Consider the following 21,039-nt stretch of genomic DNA (forward strand, 5'->3'; position numbering starts at 1 on the left):
AAGACTGAAAACAAATTTAAAATATATTGCAGGCATTTAGGACTAAATAGAAAATAAAAGTCACACTATTAGTATCAGACTGCTCTGAAGACGAATGAAAGAAGACTTTCATATTTAGCTAATGGTACATTGGTTCAGAAATAAAATTTTAAAATTATATGAAACACTAGCAGAGAAGAAAAAATGATATATGCATATGATAAAATTAGAACCTCAAGGATATCAAATTTTATAGTTGTTCAGAGACAGATATAGAAGAACTTAAATAAAAAGGACTTTTATTTCCAATAATATGTCAGTCCTGGCAAATGAACTGATCAGCTAAAAACAAGAGGATAACAAAATCAAAACTAATTACTATAATCTGTCAGGAGAATGGGATTTCTCAAGGCTAATAAGATAAATGAGGATTGGAGGGAAGGAAGCCAGATTACTGGAGTTGGGCAGGTAGTTTTTCTTCAAAAGCCTCACAGAGCAATGGAGTAAAGTGCTCTTAGTCACAATTGGAAATAAAAGTTTCTCATTCATAAAGTCCAATTTTAGTGTAAACGTGAACCAGAAAGTTTCCCATCACTCATATACAGCAAAGAACACACCCCTCATTGTTGAGAGTTAGGCATTGAGCTGCAGTCTGCAAGGCAGGCCATTTGAAACCCCCATTCACTCTTCAGGAGAGAGGCACACCAGGCCGTCTACTCTGGTAAAGGGGTTCCCTCAGCAACTCTTAAGAGCAGTTCCGCCCTGTCCGACAGGCTGTGAGACTCATTGAGTGAAAAAGAAAAACAAAACCCGCTGTCAAGTCAATTCTGAATCATAGGGATTAAATCAAGTTGATTTCAACTCATAATGAAGCTGTATGGGTTTTTGAGGCCGTAATCTTCATAGGAGCAGCCTCAGTTTTCTCCTATGGAGTAGCGGTAGGGTTTGAACTGTTGACCTTGAGGTTAGCCATCCAATGCTTACCCAACATCATCACCAATGATCCTTCAGTGACTATAGACAGGGGAAGACTGTGGCACCATTAGGTGGTTTGACCCCAAGATCAAAATATAATTTTGTTACCTTAGGTTATACCTAGTAATACCTATGGGTATCTAGAGGGAAAACCTCTCAGGGGGTCCACGCTCTTCTCTGGCCTTAAAGAAATCTACAAACAACATTCTAAAGAAAATAAGCATTTCATAAATCAAGGAAGAAATATTTTTAAAGAACAGACCTGTAAGAATTTCAAACATTGGAATTTTAGACACAAATTATAAAACTGCAATGTTTAATTTTTAAAAGTAAATTTTGAAATTGTGTGCAAGGAACAAACAACTATAAATCATAAGTAATAAGATATGTAATAGAAGAAAATAGAAATGAGAGAAACAAGACATCTAATCATAGAAATTGAAAACTTAATAGATGGGCTTAACAATGGAGCAGACATTGTTGAAGTGAGAATTAGTAATCTGGAAGATGGTTCTACAGAACCTTCAGAATATAGCACAGAAATGAAAATTATGAAAGAAGAATTGAAAGACATGAGGAATAGAAAAATAAACTGTAGTGAATAACTAAGATCTAGAAGGAGGAATGAGAGAAAGAGGGAGTATTTAAGATAATGACTGAAATTTTTCTAGGAATCATGAAAGGCAATTCAAATAGGATACATTTTTAAATCTACAAATATAAACTTCAGAGTGAAGCAAAAAACAACACACAAAACATTCAACTGAAAACAGTAAAACAAACAGCAAAGATAGGTAACATTCATAGGCTTGACAGTCTAACAAGTTTCTATTAGCATAATGATCTCATAAGCACAAGAACAGTAATTAAAGAATGCAATATCTATTTAAAAATTCCTTTCAAGGAAGTGGGTGTTAACAAACCCAGGGATAAGGGAACAACGAATGATGCAAAACCGATAGCAAGGAGGGTGTAGGAGGCCTGGTAGGGCTTAATCAAGATCAATGTAACCAAGAGGAATTACTGAAACCCAAATGAAGGCTGAACATGATAGTGGGGCAAAAGGAAAGTCAAAGGATATAGAGGAAAGAGCTAGGAGGCAAAGGGCATTTATAGAGATATAAATAAAGGCATGTACATATGTAAATATATATGTGATGGGGAAATAGATTTGTGTGCATATATTTATAGGTTTAGTACTAAGGTAGCAGAAGGACATTGGGCCTCAAGTACTCCCTCAATGCAAGAATACTTTCTTCTATTAACCTGGCTTTCCATGATGCTCACCTTCCTGACAACCACTGAAGACAAAGCGGGTGAATAAGCAAATGTAAAGAAAGCTGATGGTGCCCAGCTGTCAAAAGACATAGCATCTGGAGTCTTAAAGGCTTGAAGATAAACAAGTGGCCATCTAGCTGAGAAGCAACAAAGCCCACATGGAAGAAGCACACCAGCCTGTGATTATGAGGTGTTGATAGGATCAGGTATTAGGCATCAAAGAACAAAAAATCATTGTGAATGAGGGGGAGCGCAGAGTGGGGAGCCAAAGGCCATCTGTAGGTAACTGGACATCCCCTTACCGAAGGATCGCAGGGAGGAGACAAGCCAGTCAGGGTGCAGTGTAGCACTGATGAAACATAACTTTCCTCTAGTTCCTTAAGGATTCTTCCCCCCCACTATCATGACCCCAATTCTACCTTACAAGTCTAGCTAGACCAGAGGATGTACATTGGCACAGATAAGAACTGGGAACACAGGGAATCCAGGACAGATAAACCCTTAGCACCAATAATGAGAGTAATGATACCAGGAGGGTAAGGGAAAGCTGGGGGGAGAAAAGGGGAACTGATCACAGGATCTATATATAACCCCCTCCCTTGGGAACAGACAACAGAACGTGGGTGAAGGGAGACATCAATCAGTGTAAGACATAAAAATTCATAAATTATCAAGGGTTCATGAGGGAGGGGGTGGGGAAAATGAGAAGCTGATACCAAGGACTCAAGTAGAAAGGAAAATGTTTTGAAAATGATGATGATGGCAACAAATGTACAAATGTGCTTGACACAATGGATGGATGTATGGATTGTGATAAGAGTTGTATGAGGCCCCAATAAAATGATTTTTTAAATATAAAAATACAAATAAAGTATAAAAAAGAAAAAAACACTATCAATATTTTTTAATTTCTTTCTAGAATAAGGGTAGAGGCAGTTAAACAAAAATAAATTTATTTTTATATATATGAAATCATTTTGCCATAAAGTAATTTCATCTAAAAATTGCTCTAGTAATTAGTGGAATAATCATAATAAAGTAAAACTTTCTATAGATGAAAAACATTTTTAGGATGACATTTTTATGACAACATTAATATTTACACCAGTTTATCAAACACACTGGTTAAAATGATACTCAGAAATAATCTTTTTTCATGTGGTATACATAGCCTCAGGGGTAAGCTGGGGAAAGGAAATTCTAAATGGACAAAGCAGTTACTGTCCTAGATCCTGATCAGCTACTCCTTTTCCTTTATTTTGGTAAGTCATGGGAATATCAAATGCACTATTATATACAAACAGAAAACTGACAATAGAGATAACTATAAACATTTAAGGTTTTTTTTAAGCCCTTCTGAGTCTTTGATGTCTTCATTGCTGAGGGAAGACCAGAAGCGTTAGCAGGAAGCTTGAAGCATCTTCGTAAAATCACAGATTAATATACAGACATTCTCAGAAGTGTGAATTGTACCAATTCTATATCAAGCCTGGGAGATCAGTGTACGTTTCTGAAGATCGGCGTCTTCTCTTTTTAGCACATACCAGTATTGTTCCTCAGAAACACTGACTTCTTTTCTTTCTTTAAAGGAGGTAAGTAGCACTGTTTAGCACAATCTTATTCGGCCTGAAAGGTCCCCGCTGGCATTACAGACATGGGATTCCAGTGTGTCTCTGATACTGTTCACCATGGAGTGATTTCAAATGTGGTCATCAGCAACGCTTTCTTTACTGAAGCAAATGTCCAATTGATATTATTTTTATTAAGTTAGAAAAAGAATGTGTGTGTGCATTTCAGAGCAATGATGTAAACATTGTTCTTGCGCTAGATTGGCCCGTCCAAGAGTATGATCCGGGTCTTCATGGCTAAAGTAATGTTACAATAACCAACTCGTCGTCGTTCGTGTTCAGTTCCGCTTGGCTTCTTGTCTTTCAATAAAAAATGCAGTAGTGTGTTAGAAACTAGAATCTTACATGTATTGTTTCTTTGGTCTGCCATATATTAGGTTAAAGTACACCTTTGTTAAAATGTACTTGCTAAACTTCAGTAAAAATAAAATCATTTTGAGTTTGCAAGTTCTTAAAATATATAATACAATCCAGGTGAAAACAAAAATGGAAGAACTAGGAACTTTTGGGTTTGGTTATTTACAAGCAAATATGACTCTAAATCCTATTTCTTTTTTAAAAGGCTGATATTGTTGCCCTCAATTATTTTATTGACTCATACAGGATTACCTTTTCCTGGCGGTGTGCTCAGAGAGCCTAATAGTAGAAAGAAGGGGTTCACAGAGAAGCAAGAAGTAAGTGGTAAATCAAGAATGGGGGAACTTTCTCCGAATAACTATGATTTTCACAAAAGTTTATTCTAAAACCACCTTCACTGGACAAGTCTAAAAAAATTCCTAAATTTCAAGAAGTTCCAGGCCTCTGAACAACCTGCAAGTCCACCTCGGTCTAATAAAAAATCAAAACCATTCATCGCTCTACTGCTATTTCCCTAATTACTGTCTTCACTTTCTCCTTGTTTCATTTTCAATTAAACTAGGAATCCACAAAAATTCTTCTCCACCGTGAACCTTCTCAGTGTTTGCAATGCAAGGCCACCTCCACTCTTACTTGTAAATGGTGTGTTGTGCCCCACATTAGTTCACCCAAAGACTATGGGTCTTCTAGTTTGGGACAAAATTGCTACTTAGTTTCATCTTAACCCCCTTCTTCCCTCATTTATGAATTTTGTGTTCTATTAAGATTGCCATCTCTCTTTTCAAGATGAGAATGATCCCTCCGGGGTTTTGTAGGAAAATCAGGCCTGATGTGGTCGTTTAGGCAAGAGTGGGCGGAGTAACCCCCAACGTAATGCAGTAGCAGGAACAAAACCATCAATCGTGACATGCAGAGGTGTGTTGCTGCCAGGGTGATGTAATAAATAGGACAAACCTATCCCATTTTTGGCCAACTCTCAGCATCCCAGGTGGTAAAAAAAAACATAATTTTTATGTTCCTAGTAGTATAGTCATGGGAGGCAGCTATAGTAAAGTTTGTACAAATATTTCCCTCTTACCTAAAACCAGGCATCCTGGCGTCACAGTGGTTAAAGCTAACTGAAAGGTCAGAGATTCGCTGGAAGAAAGCTGTGGCACTCGGCCTCCGTGAGGATGAGCACCCCAAACCTGGAATTGTGCGGGCCGAGCAGAGCTTTCATTGGATGCACTGTAGCATCAAGCAACTCGCTCTGAGGTAATACACCAAGTGGCGTCACCTGAGAAGGTTCTCTCTGGTCACAGTGAATTTTTTCGTAAAAGCAGAGTCACTCGAACCTCGCTTTTTGGTGAGGGTCGATTTAAGAAACGTGTGAGGCTGAGAAATGTTGTTGCCCACTTGGGAAACATGCTGCAGAATCTGTCACGATGTTGAACCCAGCTTACAAGGACAGCACTCTGAAAAAACCTCAAGTGTTCGAGTGGTTTGCTTGTTTCAAAAGAGGTGAAATGCCACTTGATGACAAACCTTGTTCTGATGTCCGTCAACTTCCTGAATGGACAAAAATATTGACTGGTAGTGCACTTGGAGGTCATTCCACCAGGTCAGACTGTTTATCAAGCTTTCCTTTTAGAGGTTCTGAAAAGATTGCATAACAGTATGTGAGCCAAGAGGTCTGATTGCAGCAGTCGGGGGACTGGTTTTGCCACCAGGACAGTGCACCTGCTCACACAGCCATCTCAGTGCGACAATTTTTGGCAAAAAACAGCGTGCACCTTACCTGATCTCACTCCGTGTGACTTCTTTTTGTTTCCGTGAATGAAGGGGGGACCTGAAAGGACAGTTCTTTGAGGACATAGAAGAGGGGAAGGAAAAAAAAAGGGAGGTGTTGTCAGCTATCTAAACAGATTCGTTTGAAAAATATTTCCAGGAAAGGAATGATAAAGGATGCAGATCATTTGCCCTTTGCTCTCAGATTTTTCCCACCCTATTTTGTTCTGCTTTCTTTTCCAAGAAATTCTACTTCCCAAGGACCTTGACCTTTTAGTTTCCAGATAAGCCTGGCCATCTGAGAGGTAGTGGTAGAAGCCTAGAGCAGTGATTCTTAACCTTCCTAAGGCTGCGACTCTTTAATACAGTTCCTCGTGTTGTGGTGACACGCCCCCCCCATAAAATTCTTTTCATTGCTACTTCATAACTGCAATTTTGCTATGGTTATGGATCGGGCGACTCCTGTGAAAAGGTCCTTCGAGCCCCCAAGGGGGTCGCGACCCACAGGTTGAGAACCACCTGTCTAGAGGATAAGAGAAAGGCAGCACTAGTGTGCTTCTTTCTCTACCACTTTCTGCTTCTGCACCATTTCTCCCACTTTCTGCTTCTGTACCATTTCTCCCACTTTCTGCTTTCTGTACCATTTCTCCCACTTTCTGCTTCTGCACAATTTCTCCCATTGCCCCAACTCCTGGCTGCTGTAGTGCCTTCATGTCCCTCTGGTAGACCAGCTCCGGTCCTGCGAACCCTGCTCTGCCTTTCTTCTTCCAGTCCTTGTGTTAGGGTGCTCACCATCCCAATACTTGCCATTATGTTCGCCTGGTTTTATTAAACTTCTTAGTAATAATGTGCCTGATGCTTATTTTTTATGGCTTTTGGCTCTCTATTTCCCCTTAACTTGTGTAACCAGTTTCTTCTATTAAATCTCATCGGTTTGACTACCTAAAATGGTTTCTATTTTCCTGACTAGACCCTGATTTGTACTGTTATTATCACCAATTCTATTTTACCTTGTACTAAGTGATCCCAGTGATCCTAAAAGCCAAATAATCGCTCCTCCCATTCCTGTTCCTGGATTCCGTGTGTCGTGAGCTCTTATTTCTTACCGGTACCTGTGCACATGCTCCAGTCTAGCCTGAAGTGATAGGCAGTACTGGGGTCATGATAGTGGGGGGGGCGAGGAAACCTCAAGGAACAGAGGATTATTATGTGTTTTATCAGTGCTTTACTGCGCCCTGCTTGACTCACCCCTACCCTGTGACTCCTCTGTGAGGGGATGTCCCACTGTCAACAAATGGACTGTGGGTCTCTGTCCTGACTCCCTCATTCTCAACAATGTTTGTTTGGTTTTTTGTTAGTTTGTTTTGGGTCTTCTGATGCCTGCTACCTGGTCCCAGTGACACCCCATGATCGCACAGGCTGGTGTGCTTCTTCCATGTGGGCTTGTTGCTTCCCCACTAGATGGCTACTTGTTTAACTTCAAGCCTTTAAGACCCCAGACGCTTTAGCTTTTGAAAGCCGGGCACCATCAGCTTTCTTCACCACATTTGCTTTTGCACCCATTTTGTCTTCAGCAATTGTGTTGGGGGAGTGAGCATCACGGAATGACAGATTGTTAGAAAAAAGTGTTCTTGCGTTGAGCGAGGGCATGAGCAGAGGCCCGAAGTCCGTCCACTACCTCAGTGTATTGCCATATGAACATATGTACAGAGGCCAATACCTCTATTTTTATATAGGAGGAAGGGGGTACCAATCGTGATGATCAACACATAACCACACCATCATCCCCATCTCCAGGGGGACAAACAACAGAAACCATGGGGCAAGGGAGACAGTGGTCAGTATAAGATATGAAAATAATAATTTATAATTTATCAAGGGGTCATGAGGGTGAGGCAGTGGGGGGGGGGGAAGCAGTGCTGATACCAAGGACTAAATAGAAAGTAAATGTCTAGAAAATAATGATGGCAACATATGTACAAATATGCTTGATACAAATGATGTATCGATTATAAGAGCTGCAAGAGTCCCCAATAAAATGGACTTTTAATTTTTTTAAAGTCAAATAATGATGATCTCAACTAAATTAAATTGGGAAACTTTTCTACCAACAGGTATGTTCATTGGGGAGAACAAGGACAAAAGTTCCAAAATGGAGCATTAGTGAACATAGTTATTCAGAAATGCGGTGGATTCCAGCCCACATTGACTCCGTGAAACTGCAGTGCTCCAATCGCCAGGATTTGGCTGGCGTTGGGGTAAGGATGCCGACCGAAACATAAGAGCACGTTGTGGCGGAAGTACAGGCATGTGAAGGTCCTTGTATTATTTGAGATGGAACTAGGCATGGATGAATCGTAGACTCCGTTATACATGAACATGCCAAAATGTTAAGCAGAACCTGATTAAAACAACTACACCACTAGGCTCCTTAGTAAAAAAAAAAGGTGGGGGGGGACTCCTTAAACAGTGCCTTAGAAAGAATTCTCATTTTGAAACACCACAGCAGTGGTTCTCAACCTTCCTAAAGCCACAACCCTGTAATACAGCTCCTCATGTTGTAGTGACCCCCCCAACCATAAAATTATTTTCGTTGCTATTTCATAACTATAATGTTGCTACGGTTATGAGTCAGCAAACCCTGTGAAAGGGTCCTTCCACCCCCAAAGGGTCACGACCCACAGATTGAGAACTGCTGCACTAGAGGAAGAAAAGTCATGACATTGGGAAAAACGTCGCCTAAAGAAAATAGTTTTTCCTTAAAACATTTACTAGCACATAAGAAAGACTAAAAACCAATTGAAAATGTAAGAAATTTTAGGAAAATCCAAGGAATTAAGGATCAAAAGATATCAACTAGATAAAAAACAAACAAGCAAGCAAACGTACTGCCATTGAGTAATTCTGACTTATAGTGACCATACAGGACAAGGTAAAAATGCCCCTTTGGCTTTGTGGGCATAGAAAGCTTCCTCTTTCTCCTGAGAAGCAGCTGGTGGTTTCAAACTGCTGACTTTGTTATTAGCAACCCAAGGCATAACCACTGCACCACCAGGGCGCCTACTGGCTAAATAGGTATATGCAGTTGGAGTCAGGATTTACTTTCACTGCCTCTACTATTCATGGTTAGCTTCATTCTCAATTACTGCAACCAGGATATTTCCATGACGAGGGACACACACACTAAAAACACGTTTATTTTCTCAGATTTGAGACTCAAGTACAAAGTGCTCTTTTCTCCAAGGACCAGTTGTGAACGGCCCTGACCTGCACAAACTGAATGTCATGCATTTCGTTTACATTGCTCAATCTTAAAAGCTGACTGTTTCGTTGAGAGGTTATTATTTGTCAAGCCGGAGTCTTTTGCACGCCAGGTGTCAGGCCCAATGATGACTGCATCCACCAAACTACTCAGCTGTTCTCTGAAAGTGGGGTTGGTGGGGGCAGTAGTTCCAAATGGAATGAGGAGCCGTAAGCAGACCGACACTGGCACACTCATGAATAAAACCAAAATCTGCTTTATTTCAGGACGGATCAAAGGAGTCTGACTTTGAGAAGTCTAAGGAAATGAAAAAAGAAAAACGGTCCTGTGTTAGTTCAACTAGACAAGAGAAACAATTCCAGAGACACTCATGTGTGTACAAGAGAGCTTTATATCAAAGAACAATTATATATTGAGAAAACATCCCAGCCCAGTTCAGATCAAGTCCTTAAGTCTGATATTAACCCATAGGTCCGATATATTCCACTTTAGACTCACGCAGGCAAATGCAATGATGCCGAATGCAGGAAGATCGCAGGCCGGTGGGTGGAAAGTCCTGTGGATACAATGGTGGTGGACACATCTCCAGGACTCTGGCTGCCATCAGTAAGACTCCATATGGCTTGTCAACAGGCATGTGAAGCTGAGAGAGAAAGAGAGTGACCCACCTCTTCATTTTGTGTGTATTTTTTATTTAATCATTTTATTGGGGGCTCGTACAATCCATACATACATCCATTGTGTCAAGCACATTTGTACATTTGTTTGCTATCATCATTCTCAAAAAAAACATTTGCTTTCTAGTTGAGCCCTTGGCATCAGCTGCTTATTTTCCCCTCCCGCCTGTTCCCCTCTCCCTCATGAACCCTTGATAATTTATAAATTATTAATATTTTGTCATATCTTACACTGTCTGACATCTCCCTTCACCCACTTTTCTGTTGTCCATCCCCCAGGGAGGAGGTTATATGTAGGTCCTTGTAATCAGTTCCCCCTTTCCACACACCCTTCCTTCCAGCCTCCCAGTATCGCCACTCTCACCACTGGTCCTGAGGGATCATCGCCCTGGATTCCTTGTGCTTCCAGTTCCTATCTGCACCAGTGTACATCCTTGGTCTAGCTGGATTTGTACAATTGAATTGGGATCTTGATGGGGGTAGGGCAGAAGCATTTTGGAACTAGAAGAAAGTTGTATGTTTCATCGTTGCTACACTGCATTCTGACTGGCTCATCTCCTCCATGTGACCCTTTCTGTAAGGAGATGTCCAGTTGCCTACAGATGGGTCTTGGGTCTCCAATCTGCACTCCCCCTCATTCACAATAATTTGATTTTTTATTCTTTGATGCCTGATACCTGATCCCTTTGACATCTCATGATCACACAGGCTGGTGTGCTTCTTCCATGTGGGCTTTGTTGTTTCTGAGCTAGATGGCAGCTTGTTTACAGCCCGCCTCTTCTGATGGCAGAAATAAGAGAGAGAGAGAAGTTCCTAGAATCCTCATAAGACGGTCACGCCCACAAGGAGGGACCAATCAGGCTCTGGCTTGATTGACAGATGAGACTCCACCCTTTTATTCTTTTATCAAGTTGACTTGAAATTGTGCAACTACCACAGGTCCCAAGGTCAACATCATTAACCTCAGTGTCGTCTCGTTGAATCTGACTCATCAACCTCATAAGACCAGGTAGCCCTGGCCCATAGAATGTCCCGGGCTTTCATCTTTGCAGAGTCAGGCTGCCATATCTTTTCTCCATGGAGCAGCTGGTGAGTTTGAACCACTGATGTTACTGTTAGCAGCTGCGCACTTAACCACTGTGACACCAGATTTCTTGTAAGCATCATTGTTGTTGGTGTTAGCTGCCCTCAACTTGGCACCACCTCAGAATAACCCTAGGTGGATCAGAATGAAAGCTTACCTGTTGCTCTACCTGAGCCCGTGATTGGAGCCATTATGACAGACCATCTCGCTGAGTCTTTCTCTTTTTCGCTCATCCTCGACTTTGCCAAGCATGATGTCCTTCTCCAGCATCTGGTCTCTCCTGGTAACGTGCCAATGGATGTGAGACCAAGTGTCGCCAGCTTCGCTTCAAAGGATCATCCTCTCTGTACTCTCGATGAGAGATTTGTTCATTCTTCTGGAGGCCCTGGGTCTACTACTTTTCTTCCCCATAATTCACAGGGATCAATTCTTCTTCAGTCTCCTGTCTGACTGTCCTGTCTGCACACGCACATGAACGAGGCACTTGAAAGCACCATGGTTTGGTTTAGGCTCACCATAGTCCTCCAAGCGACATCTTTGTTTTTGAACACTTTAAATAAGGCTTATGCTTATTGATCCATTGATTATGGATCCAAGAAAAATGAGATGCTTGACAATGTCCATCTCTTCTCCATTTATCTTGATGTTACTGAATGCTGCAGCTGTGGAGATTTTCGTTTTCTTTACACTGAGGTGTAATTCATACTAAGACTGTCATCTTTTGATCTTGGTCAATATGCACTTCCAGTCCTTTTGGCCTTCAGCAAGCAAGACTGCGTTATCTGCATATTGAAGGTTGTTAATGAGTCCCCATCCAATCCTGATACCACATTCTTCATTGTCTACAGATTGAGTAACTATGGTGACAGGATACAAAGCTGACACATCTTTTTTAAACCACACAGAGTTCTGTGTTCTCAGACCTGTCCCTTGACCAGTGCACAGATTCCACATTCCAATTTTGCAAATGTTATCTATAATTTGTTATGATCCATACAAAGTCTTTGCATAGTCAACAAAACACAAGTCAGCATTGTTCCCTAACTCCGTGCTTTTAGTGAAGATCATTCTGACATTAACAATGATAACAGGTTCCACATCCTTTCCTGGAGCCACTGTGGATTTCAGGAAGTTCTCTGTTTTGTACGGCTGCAACCATTTAGAAATTATTGTTACCAAAAATTTACTTGCATGTGATATTGATGATATTGTTGGAAAATTTCTCTATTTCACTTTTTCACAAATATGGATTCACCTTAGTAGGCTAACCATGTAGATATCTTCCTAATTATTAGGAATAATAAATTACTAGAAACAACATTAGGAATAAGAAATCAGATAAACACCAAGAGCTTTTAAAAATTAAAAGAGAGTTGCGGGGTTGAAAATTTAAAGCTCTCTTCTCCTCCTTCCAACCTTCCTCCTGAAATGAATAGTAGTTATAGAGCATATTTCAAAGTATCTCAAAGGACATACATTGTATCCCAAAGAAGATCAAGATCTCCGCAAATCTGAAACAGAATGGAAAGCTGCAAGGTGAGGGAGCACTAAAGCCACAAGCTTACTACCAGGAGAACAGGCTGTTACTCAGGTGGTCTCATTATAGGGAATGCAGAGGGTAATGGATGATTCAGAGGGTCAAAGAAGTCCAGACATGTAATGAAAATGGACACCAAGGACAAAGAAAAGCCATTACTGGTGCCCTGAGATCAAGAGCCCACTCAATGAAATAGGAAAAATAGATCCCATTTATCACAGAGAAACATTTCCCTAAAGTAAAAGCAGATCGAGATTTACATGAAGAAAGGACACTCCATTGTTTTATTTATTTATTTACTCTTCAGGAAAAATGGACACTGAACTATCCACACCAAGACATGGCTTCCGAATGGTGCGGAACTTCAATGATGAAAAGTCCATGCACAGGAATGAACTCACCAGTTTTGGGAAAAAATGACAGTAAAGGTTCCATAACATTATAAACCCTATGATTGCCACAGTATCTCACACTTAAAAGTGGCTAAAATGAAGTTTAATGTTTATATCTTGAATATCACAATAAAATTTTTTGAAAAAAATAAGGTTGTCTCCAAAGTAGGGAAATCAGGCTGGCTTCAGAAATATCACACACAGTAGTCCTCAAAGCCAAAAGGCAACGTGCTTAAATTTCAAGTTTAAAAATTAAAATGAAAGGCACAGGCGTCCACCCTGAAGTAACCGATGAAAGGAGAAGACGTCTTATGGGCCCTTTACACCCAGCTAAGCAGCAGTCAAAATGAAGAACTTTGTCATTGAGATAGAAATCCTCAGGATAGACACAAATGTGCCTAAATTTGTATGAATTATACACAACTGTGGTAACCCTAAAGGCTGGACTGTTAGCCGAAACATGGGGGTGAACCCACAGGCCACTCAGAAGGGGCAAGCTGCAGCAGCCTGCACCACAAAGATACACAGCCTTAGAAACCCTGTGCGCCGGTTTACTCTGTCCTGCAGGGCGACTGTAAGGTGGAATTTGCTTGATAGCAAGAAGTCTAAATTTTGGGGGTGGTGGTAAATATTATATGTAAGATGTTATAAGCGTTGGCAAATTTTCATAAAAATAATGAATAAAATTAAAACAGAGTAAGGGAAGTAACAAAAGTCATGACTGCTAATTTTGCTTACCTTATATGTTAGAAAGCTAATTTAATCTGAAATTAATTGTTGGGTGTTATAGAGTTGATTCCAACTAGTATGAAACCATGCACAATGGTCCTGTGCCTTCCTCACAATTGTCCCGATGTGTGAGCCCACTGCTGCATCCACTGTGTCAGTCTAGCTCATGCAAGGGCTCCCTCTTTTATACGGACCCTCTACTTAGCAACCACCCATGTGCTTTTCCAGGGCTGGTCCACAGGACACCATACGAAGTTTCACCGTCTGCACTTCTCAGGGGCGTTCTGGCTCTGCTTCTTCCAAGACATATTTAACAATCTTCTGGCAGTCCATGGTGTATCTACATGTGGTTTAATAATATAATAATTCTAACCTCTTAACGTAGTTTTGGAATTCTTTTGTGGGAAAAGAACATTAATCAGCAATTTTAATTTTCCTTTCAACTTCTTTGTCTTCTATTAGCATCAATCACATTTCTTTTTGTTTGTTTTTACTAGTAAATTAAATTTGAAAGTAAAATTAACATGGCATCATACAATTGTTCCGAGTCTGGAATGATATTACTAAGGGTTATTTGGGGTTATTTTAGAATTTCTTTTTTATACTTTGCTGAATTGCTTGTATTCTTTGTAATTGGATAATTCATAAAAAATAAAATGCATAAGCTCAGTAAAATAGTACTGTTGTCTTTATCCATTAAAATTAAAATAAAATATTTCAAGAACTCTATTGTTAGCAAGCAAGCCATTTACAAAGTTTATTCTTCTTAAGAAATCCAATTTCTCTCAAATAAAGACAGACGCTAATGTTCTTTGCAGCATGACTCATAATAGCTAACATATGAAAACAACCCAAGTGTCCATCAAAAAATGGATGGATAAATAAAATGTGATACATACTGAGATAGGTTTATTGTGTCAACCTGGCCAATAAACACAGGTGGGGTTAATTGAAGGGCGGAGGGATAAATGGCTCAGTCAGCCTCTGCCTTTCTAGTTCTCAGGTCTCTTGCTTTGTGATGGTTGGACCAGGGTGCAGCTGCCTTAGCCAGTTCCCTGCTTCAGCTGGCAAGGCTCACTTCCTGTGAGACATCCCTGAGGAGAAGCCACATGGACCTACCCCGATGCAGCCCTGGGTGCTGGAGCAGCCATGTGAAGACCCCTGCCAGTACGGAAATGCTTACATGTTCACTGAGTCAACTTTCCTCCTGCAGTCGGAGTCATGGTGTGTGTTTTGTGAGAAGGAGGAGGACTTTGTAGATTGGTGTCAGACATATAGGCTAATGTTGGACTTATGGACTTGGCCAGCACTGGGTTGGGAAGCTTTCTGAATATACACTTACCCTTTATATAAAACTCTCTCTTATATACATATGAGTTTCTGTGGATTTGTTTCTCTAGTCTACCCAGACTAACACATCATACAGACAATGAAATACTATCGGTCCATAAAGAAAAACTAAGTCTTGGTACATGCTTGCTACAACATGAGTCAACCTTAAAGACATTGTGCTAAATGAACTAAGCCAGGCACAAAAAGACAACTATGGTATGATCCCACTCATATATGTAGGTAGGCCAATAAACATAGACACTAAAGTTAATTATGATGACCAGGAAAAAGGGGAAATAGGGACAACCTGACAAAGGAGCATGGAGTTCCTAGGAAGGGTGAGGAAACGTGGGGAAAGAGACATTTGTCATGGTTGCACAACATGTTGCACATAATTAATGCCATTGTGCACTTGCATAACAAGAAAATAAAAAGACATCCCAACCCTTTCAGGATTGCAAATGAGATATTGTATCACTGAGATATGTCCTTAAGAGAGCCACCAGGTATCACGGAAATGTCTTTGCTGCATTATCATTGCCGCAATAAAATGCTGTTCCCTTCATCCTTATTGAAAGGAACTTGCTCCTTTCAATAGCCAGTCTATGATCGACTGGATGGGGGAAAGATTCTTGTATTCATGTCTTATCTTCTCTCAGCTCAGTATGCTGAAGACTCAGTGATCACAGCCAAATTGCGCTGCTGTTCACTTTCATCCTGTGTTCTTTAATACTGAGTCACAGTCGGGAAGCACGTAGCTGTGCTCTGAATGCAGCAGCGTGGATAACTGGCATCCCCAGAAAGCCTCTTTTATTCACATGGTCATGTCCTCCTTGTGTTGCCCGTTGGTCAGTTGATAACCTCATTTCAGATTCCACTATGGCTCAGGAGAGTCACTAACCGAATGAAATGTTCCTGCATGTGATAAACAGGAGCTGCAGAGGACTTTTGCAGATACTCAACATGTAAACACACAAAAGAAAAGAAGGGAAGGGATTCTCAGAAAAACAACTCATCAGTCATTTCATCAAACCCTAAAATAAAATGCATGGTTCTCCCGATTGCATGTCACTGGCATTCTTTCTGCTCATTTTGCCTGCCCCACCCCCATGCATAATATTTGTCATTTATTTGGCGTCTACTTTTACACGCTTCTTGAAGCAGTGGGACTCTCAACCTCTCTGTCTTTATTTCTATCTATCTCTCATGCCATCAAGTCAACTCTGACTCCGAGTGACCATATAAGGTCAGAGATTGTAAATCTTTATGGGAGTAGAAAAGCTCATCTTTCTCCCACATAGTGGCTGGTAGGTTTGAACTACTGACCTTGCAGTTAGGAGGCTAACTTCTACCCATTATGCCACCAGGAACTGAGGCTTCCAGATTAGGCAAGTTAACTGCTTCATTTGTCTGCCATTTGCTAAGGAGAGAGAGCCTCTTGGCTGCTATCATCTAAAAGGTAAGGATGGGTCATATCTGACCTCTTCTGGCTTCCCTAGTGCTACGTGCTGGGTGAGATATGCCTTGATCCTCCATCCTTCTCTACCCTATCCTGCACTCTATTTCTATGCGGGGTTTGATGTTCTGTTGCAATGGCCTCATGGTTAAGCGTTGGGCTGCTAACCGCAAGCTCAGCAGTTCAAAACCACCAGCTGCTCCATGGGAGAAATATAAGGCTTTGCATTCCATAAAGAGCTACAGTCTCAGAAACCTTGTCCTATAAGGTTGCCATGATTCAGAATTGACTCGATGGAAGTGAGTTTGGATTTTGGTATTAGGGAAGTTAACAAGTTACCAAAAGTCAGGATCAGTAAGAATACAGTCCTTAGCATCTAGTAATCAAGTCTCTCTCCAGGCCTCAGCCTCTCAGACATATAGCCCCTTGGCCTCTGCCTCCATGGACCAGGAAGCCCACCTGTTACCTGCCTAGCAGTCGAATCTTCTAAGCGATGCCCTTTGTTCTGCCTCTTTGTTTTCTTGCCTCGGCCTCTGGTCTTTGCCCAGATCCTTTGCTATCACCAATTGTCTCTGAACCATAGTCTCTGATGCCTCTGCTCTCCGCCTGCCTCACTTCAGACAAAGCACAAAGGCGCTCCTCTTCCAGTGATCCTAGGGTTTCTCTCTGTGTGCCTGTTTCTCAGCTTGGTGGTGTAGTTTTGGTTTTTTCAGCACACCACACCCAAGGAAATGATCCTAATAAACTCAAACGCACTGCCATCAAAGCAATTCGGACTCTTAGTGACCCTATTGGATAGGGTAGAACTGCCCCCTGTGGGTTTCGGAGACTGTCCATCTTCCCAGGAGTAGAAAGCCTCATCTTTCTCCTGAAGAGCAGCTGGTAATTTTGAACAGCTGATCTGCAAGTAGCAACCCAGCAGGTAATCATTATGCCACCAGGCCTCCTCACCCCACGAACTAGGAGCTGCTAATCAACTAATCCTGCAAAACCTTGCATCCAAAGATTTATTGTTTATTTTCCTTTTCCCACATTTATTTTGTCAACTGCTTGTTGGAAATCATCAAACTAACAGGTTTACTTGTCCCAATATATAATATTAATATTCTTGCTAGAATTCAAATCACAATTTAGAAGTTTGATGTATGAGGTTATTTAGTTTGTCATTTTCATCACTACTTTCATACTTCAATAAACCATTTAGAGACATAATACAGTTGGAACAATAAAATATGGAATTTGACAAAGAGCCAGCTCATGAAATTAATATAAGAATGTTATTCAAAACAAACTCCACCTTGTTAATGTTATTTTATTTATAACATTAAAAAGAAAACAAAAAGCCAAAAAACAAACATCACATTTAGAGTATTCAGGCAAATTTAAATATGTCCACAAGTTTTCTGACCTTCTTCCCACTGAGAAGTAGGGTCTCCATAGGTATTTTGAATTTCTCCTTATCTTAGTGACTGGCTTCTAACCAATGTAGGACAGTGGAAGTAAGGGTGGGAAACTCTAAGGCTAGATCATAAAAGGAAAAGCAATTTCTACCTCGTTTGAGTCCTGAGTCACCATGTAAGAAGCTCAGCTCTCTGAAGTCCTCTGGCTGTGAGGAAGCGCAGAACACAATTAGAGAGGACAAGACAAGTAAGTGTTTGCGTTCGTATTTTCAGGCGAGGTTTCCATAGACAGCCAATATGGAACAATCACCAGACATGCATGTGAGCAAGTGCCCAGATGTTTCCAGCTCCCATCCGTCCAGTCATCCTGTACCTGTTTTCAGTTGAGGCCCCGGACATCTCATCAAAGAGGCAAGCCATTTCTACTCTTCCCTGCTTGAATTTCTCATCCATGAAAACAGATAAACTAGTTGTTTTAAGAGGCTACATTTTGGAAGTGCTGATTATACAGCAGTATATAAATGTTATGAATACAATGGTTAAAACCACAGGAAGATTCTAGCATGCACTTTCTCAAAACACAGTGCCATCGAGTCAATTCAGACTCCCAGTGACCCTATAGGATGCCAAGTTAGACCTACCCCTGTGAGTTTCTGAGACTGTAACTCCTCTGGGAGGTAGAAAGCCCCATCGGAAAGGTTGGTGGCTTGAAACTAGCCTCTCTTAGCAGCCCCCGGAGTCAGCACCATGCCCCAGGGCTCCTCGCATGCACAGCAGTAGGACACATCTGAACAGCTTCACGATGTATGTGCTGTAAAGACATGGAGCGATTGAGAATCTCATCTTTGGCTCTTGGGACAGATGAGGGAATTTTCCACGAACCCTTGAAGAGCTCTCATATGACAGCTAGTTAACTATGCTGGAAGGCTAACTGATAAATTCTACTAAAATTCCTTCTGCTGATGCCCTGAGATTAAGAGACACATCAAAATATCATTTGTAATTAAAAAGAGAAGGAGAAGGAGAAAGCAAACGAAGTATTCATCAAAAGGAGAAGGAGTTGAAGAGGAGGCTCTCCATTTCCACAGTTACAGTCTGGGAAACCCGCCCGGCAGTTCCGCTGCGCTGTCCCTCCACAAGCTGCGAGCACTCGCCAACCGAGCCCAGATAAAGGAGTCGCCAGCAATTGCTGGGGAACTGGGCTGGCTTTTTGCTGTGCTGTTGACTAAGTGCCCTCCAGTGAGGCTGGCTGTGAATGAGAATGAGGCAGCCTTTGAGGTGAAGAGCAGCCCCGCAAGTCTGGATAGAGCAGAGGATGTGCCCTGGTGCAGATAGGAGCTGGAGGCACAGGGAATCCAGGGTGGATGATACCTTCAGGACCAGGGTGTGAGGGGCGATACTGGGAGGGTAGAGGATCAGTGGGTTGGAAAGGGGGAACCTGGGGGACGGACAACAGAAAAGGCAGTGAAGGGAGACGCCGGATAGGGCAAGATATGACAAAATAATAATCTATAAATTATCAAGGGCTCAGGAGGGAGGAGGGAGCGGGGAGGGAGGGGAAAAAAAGAGGACCTGATGCAGAGGGCTTAAGTGGAGAGCAAATGCTTTGAAAATGATTAGGACAAAGAATGTACAGATGTGCTTTACACAATTGATGTATGCATATGTATGGATTGTGATAAGAGTTGTATGAGCCCCTAATAAAATGTTTTTAAAAGAAAAATATAATAAAATAAAATAGAGCAAAACAAAAAAGAGCAGCCCCACTCTCCTAGCTGGTCAGCAGGCTTTCCTGGCTGCGCTCCTCCTGGGGTCAAGTGCCCCTTTGTGTCTGTTCCTTCTATTTTCAGAAAGATGACTAATCTGCTTGCTGTCTGAGAGAGAAATGCCTTATAAATTGTTGTCGCTGCCAGGATCTGTGATTGTATTGCAGGAGCCTGCAAGGTTTCCACGGTGCTAACACATCATCATGCAATTAAAACCTGGCCTAGTGTAGACTTCCTCTAGGCATTCAACCAGGAGGCTTGGGAGCTGGACAGGACACCTGCAAAGCTCCCAGGAAGACCTCTGAAACCAGCAAAGCTAAGCTCCTATTAACCCTCTCCTCCCCCTCTCCCCCCCAAAAATCTTATTGTCATGAAACACTAGACAAGAGTTGTTGTTTTGGCTGGGTGATGGGAAAAATCACATGATTCTAGAAAGGAAATGAAGTAACGCTTCTCGACAGTCAATTTTGAATCCTGCATTTCATTCAAAGAGCTTCTGCAGCTGGCAGAAAATAGCAACTTATTTGGAGAGAGAATCAAGGACCCCATCACAGAAGTACAACTCCTTGGGGAGAATGTTGATGACAAATAGGACAGATGCCATCTGTCTGGCAAGGCTGCTCTACTGACACATGTGTTTGTTCAGAAATACCACTAGGTGTTTCTGCTACGAAGGCTCCAGGCTATGTGCTTATGATTCAAACATGATAAGAAGCAAAGGTGGGGGCAGGATCTCCAACTAGTTCCTTGCATATGTGATTGCAAGGACTTTGAACCATTGACGAGCGGTAAGTAAAATAAAGACACAATCTGATCTGAGTTGCATTTTATTTTATTTTTGTTTTATTAGGGGCTCATACAACTCTTATCACAATCCATACATATACGTACATCAATTGTGTAAAGTACATCTGTACATTCATTGCCCATGAGTTGCATTTTAAAGACTAGAATGGAATTGAAAAAAGTTAACTATAAGACATGAGTTAAAGGAGGGTTGTCATGGTCCAGTAAAGAGGCAACGGCAGTGCAGAGGAGGCAGCAGATTGTAGACCTGTGGCCATTGAAGTCGAAGGTGAGGCACCCTCAGGTTTTCGACTTAGGAAGCAGGTTTCCACTGTCTGAGTGCCTGCTAGCATGCAGTTGGAGAGGCTCTCAGGTCATCACAGGGGTCTGGATGGACCTATAGGCTTCAGGAGTAATAGCAGATGTAGTAGTTGAATGCTTGGACAGAATGAGATCATCATTCAGAGAGAATAGAGAGAGCAGAGATTCCAAATAGAAGCCCAAGGTGAAACATGAGAGGAATTTAAAAAGTTCACAGAAAAATTGCATTATCATTTCATTCCAATTCATTACAAACTTTTAAAAGATCTCTCCTACATTTGGTTTGGGTGGTACGTTAAACTGTTGCCAACAT

This window comes from Tenrec ecaudatus, chromosome 1 (assembly GCF_050624435.1).
Source record: "Tenrec ecaudatus isolate mTenEca1 chromosome 1, mTenEca1.hap1, whole genome shotgun sequence".
NCBI lineage: Eukaryota > Metazoa > Chordata > Mammalia > Afrosoricida > Tenrecidae > Tenrec > Tenrec ecaudatus.